General features: G+C 36.5%; 1 protein-coding gene across 4 annotated transcripts in view; it reads left to right on the top strand.

Moving 5' to 3' along the window:
- The window catches only part of NCOA3 (nuclear receptor coactivator 3), a 206,826-nt gene that overhangs the window by 93,654 nt on the left and 99,004 nt on the right, over nucleotides 1-14,168 (top strand). For all 4 annotated transcript variants that reach the window (XM_043989116.1, XM_043989114.1, XM_043989113.1 and 1 more), the window contains one exon: nucleotides 11,800-11,870. The gene's annotated coding sequence lies outside the window, so the exon portion shown is untranslated. The remainder of the gene's footprint in view (nucleotides 1-11,799; nucleotides 11,871-14,168) is intronic.

Raw genomic sequence — 14,168 nt, 5'->3', positions numbered from 1 at the left:
AAAGATGGTTTTGGAGCACTTTTGACTTGGAATATAGCTCTAATGTCACTTTCAACTCTTAAAGCAAGGATTTTATGGAACATACATTTTAAGTTTTTGTTTGTTAGATGTGCCTAAATTCCCCTGGAGAAGTGAAAACTCCTCACTTCTGCCATCCCATCAGTAAAAAAATTTTGAGCAGAGCCCTGTAGGCTGTATATATTTGCTTATTTATAGGTTATATATCAGAATTATAAAAATGATAAAAAAGGAAAATGATAAATGTTGGAGGGGCATGGAAAGACCTTTTGGAGCTGATGCTGATTGAAGTAAGCAGACCAACCGTTTATATGACACCAACTATATTATGAAAATTTTGAAGACTTTTGTAAATTGCTACAAAGTAAAGTGAGCAGAACCAGAGCAATTTGTACAGTAACTACAATATTGTAAAAACAAACAACTTTGAAAGTGATAAGACTTATGATCAATACAATAACCTTTCATAATTGCAGAGGACTGAGGGTGTGGCATGCTATCCATTAGAAAGAGGTAATGGATTTAGTGTGCTGAATGGACCATATGCCTTATACAGCCAATATGGGAATTTGTTTTGCTTGACTATGCATATTTATTACAAGGAATTGGTTTTCTTTACTCCCCCCCCCCAGTGGGATGAGGAGTGGGAGAGAGAGAAAATAGAGATCTTTTTATTTTAATTTTTAATTTTTTTTTTAAAGAGTGGTTCCTACAGATGTGGAATATTGCATGCAATTTCAGATGAAGCCACTCATCATTATTATATTTTCTTAATTGACTTTGTTACAAGAAAACTTTCATGAAACGATAGTAATCTGTAAATGTTTCTAATGTAAATATAATAACTTATGAAAAAAGATGAAGTAAGTGAATTTAGGGTCAATAGGGAGTTACTGGATTTTACTGAGTAGGGGATTGACGTGGTCAGACATGTGCTTTAGGAAGCCGTTAAATTATTCTGGATTAGAAGTGATAGGGGCTTGAACTTGGGGTGGTGGCTGTATGAGTAAAAAGAATGGAATATGTGGAAGTTGTGGCAATGAACTGGATATGTGAATAAGGGAGAGTGAAGCACTGAAGATATGAATTTGAGTGATTCAAGATGATGGTGCTCTTTAGAAGTTTGAAAGAGGGGTAGTTTTGGGTATAAAGGTAATAATGATACTTGATATATTAACCTCTCCTTGCCTCTTCATCCTGTGCCACTCACTCTGGCTTTCCAAAACAAAAGGGGGTAAGTGGGACTCTTATTCATTGGTTACTGCCTCAAAGCATTGAGCCCACCCTTCCTAACTTTTCAGAGGAGTCTGTTGTATCCACCAGGTGATCTATGGTTGGGGTGAAAGTAGATAAATGCTATTTTTTTAAAAATGGGACCTGCGTAGCTATTATCAAAAGGGAGGTTTGGCTGGGAGTGAGGAACAATTATCACTATTAGGTTTTGTGAACAACAGCCCTCTCATATTAGCATATTATATAGAAGTTTAGAAATGCGCTCTTAGAATTTTGAATTAGATGAAGAGAATGGCCCAGATGTTTCATGGCATATCCCACAGGGAGGTCCATGACAAAAAGAAAGCACCCATATATACCAGATTGTTTACAGTAGCAAAGAATTGAAAACAAAGTAGGGAGCCCTTGGAGTTTGAGGAAAGGAATGATATGGCCAGTTTTAACAGCTGAGTGGAGGGACTTGTGGTAGGTGGACAAGCAAGTAGCCTATTTCAGTAGTCCAAGCATGAAGGCATTGGGGTGGGCTGCACCAGAGTGGTGACGGTATCAGGTTAGAGAAGCAAGCATATAAGAGAGATGTTGCAAAGATGAAATAGGTCTTGACATTAAATTGAATGTGTGTGTATATGTTTGTGTGTGGGAGGGGAATTTGAGAGATAGTAAGGCATCCAGTTTTCAAGCCAGAGGGACAGAAAAGGTGGTGGTACCCTCAACAATAATAGGGAAATTTGGAAGAGGGGAGGGTTTAGGAGGACATATTGAATTTGGACATATTGAATTTAAGATGTATAATGGACCTCTAGTTTGAGATGTGTGAAAGGCAGATGGAAATGCAAGTTTGAAGGTCAGCATAGCCACTGGGTAGGATAAGTAGATTTGAGAATTATACACATAGAGATGGTAATTAAATCCATGGGAACTGATGAGATCAAGTGAAGTAGTATAGAGGGAGAAGAGTTAATGTCAAGATTTATGTTTTTGTTTTAAAGTAGTATATCACTTCAATGGGTCTTTGGAAAAGGATCAAACTTTTAAACTACAGACAACTAATTCTTAGCAACCCTCTCCACTCTTTTCTGCTGCTCTGCCACCATTGCTACAGAAATGGAAGGTACTACAGGGGACTGAGGAGCATTTGGTATTTGTTCTTGTTTTATGTTATCTTTGCCAAAGAAATCATCACCAAGTGACCTCTCCTCTGTTGATTAAATAAAGACACCATAATTACCTCGGTTTTGTCCTTGGAAAGTAGACATGGTCTTTGGACTGGACCATACTTGAAGCTTTTTCAGCATGGTAGAACCTGCCTAACTTTATGTTCCATTCTGATATTATTTACAAAAGTAGTCGCTAGCATTTCATCTCAAGAGGTTAGAAACCTGAATTTTATTAAATTCTCTTACGAAATTATGGCTTTTCAGTATGAGTTGAAAAAATAGACCCCTTTGTATATGTGAGATCTTATTTCCTGTTCATACTTTTTATAGGAATATTTAAATATTGAAAGAGAAACTAAATATGTACTGTTATACTTAACTGGATTTATAATCAGATAATTTGGGTTTTATTCCTGGCTAAGATTTTGCAATGTATATGTTCATGGGAAAGTCATCTTTTTTAGTCTCAATTTTAAAATGATGAGTTGGACTAGATGATTTTAGATGCTTTCCATCTCTTACTCCTGTGATTTTTAGCATTTCTGTCTCATCTTTTTCATTTCTCTTGCTTTTCCTTGCATAGGATGCTCCCTTTCCTGACCATGCATTATCATTGCCAGTCTCCTATGCCTGGAATACTCTCCCAATTGATTTCTACCTCTTGGCTTCTTTGTTTTGTTTTGTTTTGTTTTGTTTTTGGTGAGGCAGTTGGGGTTAAGTGACTTGCCCAGGGTCACACAGCTAGTAAGTGTTAAGTGTTGGAGGCCGGATTTGAACTCAGGTACTCCTGAATCCAGGGCCAGTGCCTTATCCACTGTACCATCTAGCTGTCCCTTGGCTTCTTTTTAAAGTCCGAGCTAAAATTCCACCTTCTAAGAATCCTTTCCTGATCCCCTTAATGGTAATCTCTTCCCTTTCTTGATTATCTCCTGTTTATCTTGTTTACACATAGTTATTGGCATGTTGTCTTCTCCATTAGACTGTAAGCCTCTTGACAGCACTGCTTGTCTATTGCTTTTCTTTGTATCCTTTGTGCCTGTTAAATAATAGGCATTTAATAAATGCTTGTTAACATGACCCCTTTGAAGTACCTACTCTAGTTATTTCCTAATAAGAAAAGGGGAGCTGAGCATTTTTTACAAGGTATTATGTAAATGTATATATGTGTGTGTGTGTATATATATATATATATATATATGTATCTTTTTATATCTATATCTATACCTATACCTATATCTATCTATCTATATTTTCACAGTATGGTATAGTGGCTAGAGCATTGGACTGGGGGTCCTTGGTACTTTTAAAAAAACCCCAAATTCCCATTAATTCCATAGTGCTTGTATCTAACAAGGAGTTACCTAAAGAAAAATCAGAAGTAACCCCCCCTTCCCCCCCCCCCCCCAAAAAAAGAAGCATGTTCCATTCTACCTCCTGGCACAACTCTGAACATCAGTTCTAAAGAAGACTTCCATCAGCACTGTTTGGCGTTGGGAAGCACTCCAAATAGCACAAATGAATTGTTATTCTGAAGTGAGCAGATTCTTCATAGACAAGGTAGCCCTGTATTGGATGTTCAAAGTAGAAGGAAAAAAAGTTATTTAGATTTGGAGTCCCAGGCATATCCCTTCAGTTCACGTAGCTGTCCAATAATAGAAAAAGGCCCCATAGCTTTTGAAAGCTGACTTTTAGATTCGTCTTCGGTACTAATCAGCTTTGTGAAGTGAAAGATGCTTGAGGAAGTCAACAGCCTCACAGCCTATGTCCAGCACTAATTGATTTGTTATCTAATCTTCCCTGGGATTTCACTGCAAGTTTAATTTTTTTTTTTTAAAAGTCCGGCAGCCTTCACCATTTTCATTTTACAAAGGAGTTAAAACCTTGTATTTTTTCCTCCTATCTTACCCTCCCACCCTTTCAGTAGAGGGCCTTGCCTTCCACTTTCCTGAGAAAAGGTAGCTCATTTACTTTTGAGTTCCTGTTTCTTTCCTAGTCTACATTTTAAGGTCCCTTGATGACATTCTCCATTCTCTCCTCTTTTACAAACCAGTCTCCAATAAAGAGATGGTATTTCTCCTCCACCAGGGCCAACCTTGCTTATTGTGACATTGATTTAATTCTCATCTTCAGCAGATTGTTCCCATGATCATTTCCCCTCTCTAATCTTGTCTTTCCATATCTATTCATTCCCACTTGCTTAAGTATACTAGGTCTCCCCCATCCTTAAAAAACACACACAACAATTCTACCGCTACTCCCTCCAGCTATCGTCTTAGCTCTTTTATTGTTCAGCTCTTTTATACCTAAATTTTTAGGAAAGAATGTGTACACTTGCCTCTACTTCCTCCACTCACTCTCACTTCTCATCCTCCAGTCCCTTGCAGTCTGGTGTCATCATTCAACCGCACTCACTATTCCTTCCAAACATTATAAATGATCTCTTAATTGCCTGATTCCTTAACCTTTTCTTATCTTGATTTCTCTTTGCATTATGTTTACTAATCTCTGAGTTTTCCTGATATTGTTCTTTCTACCAATTGAGCCCTAAAGGAAATAAAGGCTCCTCATGTGAAGGAGTATGTGAAGCCTAGGGATACAAAAGGCCAGACTTGGAGAACAGTAGGTAGGCCTTTTTAGCTGCAACAACAGCGTAGGAAGGTGTGTGAAAGTCAGAGAATTAATGTGTCCAGTGTCAAATTGAGGAGCTTGCATTTTATTCTATAGGCAATACAGATTCATTGAAGATTGTTAGAAGGTGACTGATATGACCAAACCCTCTCTTTAGAAGAATTATTGTGGTTGCTGTGAGAGTAGCCCTGAAAAGGGCTCTTGCAAGCCCTCACAGCAGAGAGGCTAGTCACCCATGCACAGGCACAGTCCACACCCTGGTAAACAGCCTGGGTATGATGTGGGCTGGAATTTGGGGTCAAATTGATTGTGAGTTGTCCCAAAAGAATTACAGGATTCAGTGACTCAGTTTCCCAAGTTTTATTGCAATACTGTGAGTGACCACAGGGAGAGAACCAGAATGGTGGAAAGGTACCTCTCAAATAAGGAAAGGAGAGACAGTTATATTTATAAAATGGATAAATTGATTATCAGTTCCATTATAATAATTTCCACCTTAGGGAGGTACAGGGGAGGGCCTGTCCTTCTCATTATAATAATCTCTACCTTTGGAAGGTACAGGGGAGGGTTTATCCTAATTTGGAGTTCCTGGGGTCCTAAGCCAACCCCCGAGGTGGGTACCTTTTTCTGTGGAGGTGTGTTTTGGGGGTTTACACGTCATAAGGTGAATCTGGAGACAAATTTGGCCTTTTCTGTGCATGTCTCTTTCTGGTTCCCATGCTCAGTTTCAAAACATCTTCATTTATCATTTATTCCTAGTTTGAGTTTCTATAGCCTGGCAGTTTTTTTCATTGTTGTATGACCTGCCCCATTATGTTCCTGTTAAGGGTACTGATTTATGTGGGTAAGAGAACTTAGCATCCTGACTTGTTAGTTATCCATTAACTGGGGTCTGAATCCCTTTTAGGGCTAATATCTGAATTAGAGCTTGGATCTTAGGTTTTTCTGTTAACCCCTTTTTGCCTCCTACGTCAGTTAGATGGGCTAGACCAGGTTGAGGGTAATCCAACAGGACTCCAACCCGTCAGTGAGATGGGGGGATGTCTCACCAAGCATGTGAAGACTTTCACTGGTAGGATGGACACATGAGAATATTTTGTTCCAATGACCATGAAGGTGGCTGAAGAGGGTGTTCTTGGAGTGCTTAAGAGCATGGTAAGACATCAGAGATGCCAAAGTCAGCCAGTACATCTGGGGTCATTGTCAGGCATGTTGACTTGTTTTCTGATCCTGGACTTAAGTGACCCTGGAAGAGAGAGTGAGGCTGGCAATTTTGTGCAACTCAGCCTTACTTCAATTCACACGAGAATCAAGACATCACCCTATGATGTCATTGGTCCTCCTCTTTGAAGAGGAAGGACAAACAACAACAAGACCAACAACGATAGGCACTTAATACATGGTGATTGAATTATAGTTGAACCATCACATAGAATGAATGGTCCAAACAGCTGCTGACCTGAAAATAGTTTGAAAGTTAGGGACTATGCATGTGTAGATTTACACACACACACACACATATAATATATTTTATTTATATATACATATATACACATATATATACATATACACATATACACATACACATACATATATATTCATATATTATTTATATGGTATATAGTTCTTTGGAGATATGATGATTTGTAATATGAATTTGCCATGGGCTGTTTTGTGGGCATGTGTAAGGCTGTTTTGCTCTTCACATAACTGCAAATTAGATTAGTGAGTCAGCAACTTTGAGCATTTGCTATAAGTACATGAAAAGAAGAGGTGATAACTAGCCTTAAAAGGCTTACAGCATGTTTGTGTGTGTGTGTGTGCGCGCTTTCTCTCCAAGCAACACTGATGTAGTTGAATTGGAGGGCTGAAGTGCTGCTCGTAAGGCTCATGAGCAACATCTGGTACAACTAGTTATGAAATTCCTTTCTAGAGAATGGTGGGTTTAAGCTAAATTTTGAAGGTGAGTGAGGGGCAGGAATTGGTGGAGAGCACTGAGTAGCAAAAGGAATACATGTGTAATCCCATGTTTTATGGGAAGAGCAAACCTATTAACTTGGTTGAAGTGAAGACTCACTAGAGTTGTAGTAAGAAATGAAGTTTGAAAGATGTGTGGGAGTTGAGAGGATGTTGCTGGAGGGTCTCAGATTCTAGATAGAGAAATTTAGATGAGAGAACTAGGAGATGCTGTTTTGGTGCAGAGGAGTGACAATGGTGGTGAAAAATAGACTAGAAGTGAAAATGTATGTTAGTGGGTATAGGAATGATGAAGTATATAGAATGTAGACTATAGCATTGGTTGGAAATAATTTTCTGTAAAGGGCTAGATTCAGATAGAAAATATTTTAGACTTTGTGGGCCAATAGGCAAAATTGAGGCAATTATGTAGCTACTTGTTACAATGGGAGAAAACAGATGTTCATAGATTTTTTTTTTTACAGAATTCAGTTATATATAATATAAAATATAATGATAAGTACAATTTATTGCAGCATTGGTCTAATGAGAAGGGAATTCTTTTTTGGGGGGTACACAATTCCCTTAATTGGGTTTTAGAAGTGTTCACTATCATCAAAATAGATTGCAAGTGTTCATTTTTTAACAAGTGCTGATCTGTAATGACAATTTACAGATTTCTTTGAAAATGTCTTTTCATACAGATAAGTTTGGCCAAATACTGGTATCAGTCCATGAGCATGGGATTTTAATTGAGCATATTCATTCTTTGGAATGCATTTCTAGGATTCTCTTTCATATTTACCTTTTATCATGTCATTACATTGTAGTTCAATCCCTTCCAATTGAATGTTAGGTGGAAGGTCTTCAATTATACTACTATCAAATGGGTTTTGAAATATGGAACTCTTTTATCATTGCAGTTGAAAATTTCTCCTGGAACTGTAGTTTGAACTCAGAAAATATATCCACTGCAAATTTGTGTGGGAATGGAGACATCACAATTGTATTAAAATTTGAGAGCATGGGAAGTGAATAAAGCAGCTTGACATTACTTCTCATTCAATTATCAAATTGACTTTACTGTTAATAAGTTTTGTATAGAAACCCTGGTTTATCTTGTGATTTTAGATTAATCAAGTCTTCAACAAAAAAGCTAATTTCCAAAGCCACTGAATGTTTGACATTAGTAGTCAAAGATAGTTCTTGTTGAGAAAATTTCAGTCTCAGACCTGAGCTCAAAAAATAATCATAAAGCTCCTTATCCCTTTCTCTCCCCCTTCTTGTTTTGACTTGATAAGTATGCCCTGTATTTAAAAAAAAATGTCAAAGTATGGTGATTTGTGTGGCATTCATGCTGTCAACTAGCATAATGGCACCACTGTGATTTTTTTTTTTGGTGATGTTGGAACAACAAGGTGAAGGGATGAGAATGTCACACTGCCCCTGTTGAAGCAACCATGTATACTATATGTAAAGAATGAGCATGGGTGTAGTGTTTATTTACATGGAAATTTAAATTTCGTATTTTCACATGTCATGATATGTTCTTCTTTTGATTTTTTCCAACTGTTTAAAAATGTAAAAATAACTCCTACGTTGTGGGTCCAAAATCTGCTGACCTCTGCTGTAGGAGAAAATAAAACAAAGTAAAATGAAAAATCAAACTATAGTGGAAAAGAAAACAAGCATGGAACTAGAAAAATGAGTAAAAGGGAAATAGTGGAACAAGTAAAATGAAGAAAGGGGACAATAAAATTACAAGCTATTTTCCCTTAAACAGTTTGAGATTTTGTAGATTTTGCTTGTGTATTTTCATATTTTAAGAAGTATACACATCTATGGCTATATTTTCTAATGTAAAATACATCTAACAAGCATCAGTGAAGAACTGCTTTTAATGTAGATATGAGTTTACATTTAACATTAAAATGACAAATTAATAACCATTGAGTAAAGTATGGAATTGCTGTGTTGTGCAGTGACTGGAATGCTTTTGTTGCCATGTGAAAGCAATGTGTGCTGGAGTTCTGCCCTAGAATGTGTGACAGACCCTCAGAAGCAGCAGCATGGAATCTATCCAGTGTGGGTGGATGGCTTTACTGCCTCTGGTATTTTAGTTTAAAACCTGAAATACTGTGGTTCCTTTTGGAAACAACTGTTTTGGGCAAGAAATGGTTGGGCTGGATTCGCATATATCATTAGGCCAGTTTAGAATAAACTTAATTCAGGTGCTCACATATGCTTCAGTTTTGTACCTGTCCAAGTACTTCTCCATGGCCTGTAAGCATTGTGTCCTGAAAGAGCAATCTCATTTGAATGAGACGTGATTAATTCTCTCTACTGAATATTTCTATAAGCTTCAATTCTGGTTATTTTCAGGTATTTAGAGAAATCTCCTGGCACTGGTTCTTAGCTACACTGGCAGTGGTTTTGTGAACAAATGCAAGACTGTTATAAAGGCACTGGAAATTTAGGGCATTTTAAAATCTTGCTGGATCAGAGTAGTATGTATGTGAAATACAGATCTCCCTCCTTTTATTCCAGACCTTTCATACTGTATTTCTAGCTGCCTTATCTCTCTGTCTCTTTCTATATATATGTATCTGTACCTGTATAGAATCTCAAAATCAGCATATCTAAGATCAAATCAATCTTCCTTCTCTACGGGCAACCCGTATCCTCTTAATAAACAAACCCAACAACAAAACAGAAACACCCAACAAAAACCAAAAAGCTTTCCCTGCTCTGAGTTCTCTCTCTCTCTCTCTCTCTCTCTCTCTCTCTCTCTCACACACCATCTTTTCAGTCACTCAGACACCTGAGTATAATTTTTAACTCTTTCTGACATAGTGTCTCGTATGTAGGATTTGGAGTTAGGAAAACCTGAGTTTGAATCTCATGTTTCACATTTAGTAGCTGTGTGACACTGGGTTTGTCTGTTAGCCTTTCTGCCTCATTTGTAAAATGTGAGCAGTACCTGTACTGAGTATTTCCATAGAGCTATGAGAATATTAAGTACTTTACAAACCTTAATGTTATATAAATGTTATTTATCATCTCTCTCTGCCTTCCCCCTCTCCAATGGCCAAATATTATTATTAATTTCCTTCTTGGAAAACCTCACACATGACCTTTCCATTCAAATTCTCTTAGAATCATCTTAATTTGGGTCTCTTGTCTATTCTGTATAGCTGATAATTATTCTGTCTCCATCTCCAATTTGTCCTTCACACAGCTGCCCAAGCAGTTTTTTTTGGGGGGGGGCGGGGGCAATGAGGGTTAAGTGACTTGCCTAGGGTCACACAGCTAGTAAGTGTCAAGTGTCTGGGGTCAGATTTGAACTCAGGTCCTCCTGAATCCAGGGCTGGTGCTTTATCCACTGCTCCACCTAGCTGCTCCACAAGCAGTCTTAGTAATGGATTATTTTGATCAAGTCATTTACTCTACTCAGAAACTTCAAGTGGTTCTCCATTGTCTGTAGAATAAAGTACACATTCCTAGTTTTGTCTTTCAAAGTCCTCCACAGAATGGCATCAGTTTTATCTTTCCAGCCTTTCCCCATACTTCACTATACTATATACTATATTCTTTGTTCTAGCCAAGCTAGACTATTCCCTATATATCCCCTGTTCTCATTCTGTCATTTCTTGTCTTTGCTTGCATCTTTTGTTGACTGCATTTGGAATAGACTTCTCCCTCAACCCCAGTATCTTTCTTTCTTAGTTCCTATTGGTGATTTAATGGGAAGTATTTATGTGTATGGTGAAAAGTTTTTATTCTAACTATTCAGCTTTGTCTGACTTCTCCCTGTGAAGAGAGAGCTCAAGGGAAAGAATTTGGGTTTCTTTTTCTTTGCTCAAATGTGAAGAGAGGTTCTATGCTGAGATCCTTTGTTGGAATTAAAATACAGAATTAGAGAAAAAGAAGTAACACTGAAACTTGAAATTGTACGGACAATATGCCTATAGAGATACCTTGTTAGCATTTTTTTAAAGCCAAAAATTGGTGAGTGACCATGAAGGGAATTGTATCTATGAATTTTGCATTAAATGTTGTCACTCTAACCTCAATCAAGCACTATGCTAAAATCTTCTATAACTATGTTGAGGAGGGAGTATGTTCCAGGGATAGGAGGGACAATTTATGCAGAGGCACAGATACATAATGTCTTTTGGGGTCTCATTTAATTCTAGTTCCCATTGGCTTTCCTGTTCATTAAATTCACACAACACATATAATCTGTAGTTAAAAATGTCATGTTTAATTATTTACTGTTTTTGTCATGGAAGTTAGAATTAGAATATTTGAGTGAAAAAGACCATAGGAATGAGACATTTATTTTACAGAGAAAGGAACTGAGGTCCAGGAAAGGAAAGGAACCTAACTAAAGTGGAAGAACCAAGAACAGGACCTAATATGTATATATTTTGTTTGCCTTATTTGATTTTAAGCTCCTTGATATGGACCATGGTTTAAACTTCTGTACTTCTCTTAGTGCCTAATATAATTTATAAATAGATTTTGATTTGATTTTAAGCAACCTAAAAGGGTACTGTGCTATAATGAGTACTCTGTTACTGATGGGTTTTTAACTTGGGAATTTTAGAATAAATTCAGGCTTCAAATGAAGGTTGGATGAATGTGAAGTTACACTCCAACTCTCAGATTCTGTGATCCTAACAAAGAAGATGGTGTATTTCTCTTTATGAAAAATGTTTGGCTTTAGTTTTGCAAATTGAAAATAACAAATGAAAATGAGAGATCTATTGACAAAGGTCTTTCTTCCTTTTTTCCTTTCTCTCAGGAGTATTCCCTTATTGAAGTAAAATACTATAGATTCCTGAAACTGAACAGTGGAATGCATGAGCTTAAGTGGTAAGTATTAAACCCTTATTTTTAAATTGCATAGGCCCTTTGAGATAAACAAGTAGGATCAACTTAGTCATCTATCTCCTTATCCTTCTTAAATTCTTTTTCAAATTTTTTCTCTTTTGAACAGCCTCAATTCCTGGGTTAAAAAAGACCGAAAATTTAGTGGAGATGGGGAATGAGTATAGTTCTGCTTTGCCACTGTTTAATATTTGGCAAGTCACTTCACCACATTTATCTGCCTCAGTTTCTTCCTCAGGAAAGGGGTTAGGCAAAGAAGACTGTTGAAACTTTTTCACCTTCTTTTGTCCCTTCTTTGATTTTTCCCCTAGTGTCTCATGGCATTTATTTAACCTTTCTGTATTCACTAACATGTACACAAATAAAGGAAATTGATTTTATAATTCCCCTTCTTCATGGTTCCTAATTATATTCATGACCATTATTAAACTCCTTCATTTTAACAGGCAAAAAAGAGTTACCACCTCCCTCTATCCCAAATAATATCCTTATAGGGGTCCATTGTTGCTATTCATATTGAGATGCCACAGATGTGTATACTCTTCAGACTTCTTTTCTTTCTCACTTGATTACAATGGGACTTACTTTTAAAAAGTCTCTTCCCAGGCCTAACTGAAAGAAACTTCACAAAGCTTTGAAAGCTTAAGTCCTATGATTCTGAAGTCTGTTCTTGTTGAGTAAGAGATGTTAAAAAACCGACGGGTCATGTAGGGCCTCTAAGTTAAGACCATTTGTTTCTTTTCTTTTCTTAACACTGATTTTGGAGGTATGTTTTTATTGGAATAAAATAAGTGCTTTACTATTTGGAAGTTAGTTTTAAAATTTAATAATCTGTCATGGCAGCATTTGTTTGGGCTGTGTGTGTGTGTTTGCTTATTGATACTTTTTCTTTTGTATTACATTCTTTTCTGAATATTCCCTTTCCCACTCCCTACTAAGCCTTTCCTTTTAACAAAGATTTTTTTAAAAAGGAAAAAAAAGTTGAGTAAAATAAATCAACACATTGATCTTATTCTTTAGCACATACAACATTCCAGACCTACAGTCCCCTACTTTTCCAGTGCATGAAGGGAAATGTACTTTTTCAGTTCTTGTCTTTGTCCAAATTTAGTCATTATAATTACATTGTATTTAGCTTTGTTCTTTCTATTTACCTTGTTGTGGTCATTGTATATATTGTCCTCCTGGTATTACTTCCCTTTTCCTATCATCTCATGTTTCTCCAAATTTGTCGTTTCTTATGGGACAATATTTCTGTACTATAGTTTATTGGGCTGTTTTTTCTAGTTTTTTTTTTTCCAGTTCTTTGTGTTACAGTGAATAATTTGACCTTCTAGGGACTCAAACCTAATAGTAAATCTCTGAGTTGAAGAGTTATGGACATTTCAGTTACTTCAAAAATTACACATAATTCCAAATTACTTTTCAGTGGTTAGATTGGTTTGTAGCAGTGTGCTTTCCTTTCTATATTGATTGCTTACATACTTTGTCATCTTTGCTAATTGGCTTTTTTTGGTGTGAAATCTCATTTGTTTTGATTTGCATTTCTATTATTGGTGAAGTGGAACAATCTTTCATGTGGCTAATTTCTTAATTCTAATCCTTTGAACATTTATATGTTGAAAAATAACTCTTTGTCTTACAGCTTTTGTTGGTGTGTTCCTAGAAAGTTTCTTATCTTGCAATTGATACAGGTATACCTCACCGTAAGCAAATGCTAGAAATAATAATCCTTGTCTAAAAAACAAGTATATCTGGATGGAATTACAGTAGACATAATTGTTTTATGAAAGCAGTCTATAAGTATTTGGAAGAGGAGGGTTTTCCTAGCATATTCCTTTTATATGCAACTCTTCAGGAACATATCTTGCTTATTTTTATATGCAACTTTTTAGGAACATATTTTGCTCGTTATTTTTTAAAAATTAACATTATTCTCTCTTTAGGTTCTTCTATACTTTAAAAAAAATAAAAACAACTCATAAAAAATAGGCATAGTTAAGCATATCAAATCCACAGATTTGCCATGTTCAAAAATGTATATCTTATCTTGCATTGCCAGTCTATCATTCATCTAGAAGTGGGATATATGCTTCATTATTGGTCCTTTGATGAAAGTTATTAAATCTTTAAAGTTGTATTTTTTTATTTTGTTGTAGCCATTGTATAGGGCATTTAGGTGGGGCAGCAGATAGAGCACTGGCATTGCAGTCAGGAGGACCTGAGTTCAAATCTAGTGTCAGACACTTACTAGTTGTGTGACCTTGGGCAAGTCATTTAACC

This window comes from Dromiciops gliroides, chromosome 2, assembly GCF_019393635.1.
Source record: "Dromiciops gliroides isolate mDroGli1 chromosome 2, mDroGli1.pri, whole genome shotgun sequence".
NCBI lineage: Eukaryota > Metazoa > Chordata > Mammalia > Microbiotheria > Microbiotheriidae > Dromiciops > Dromiciops gliroides.
This window is presented reverse-complemented; position numbering and strand designations above follow the sequence as displayed.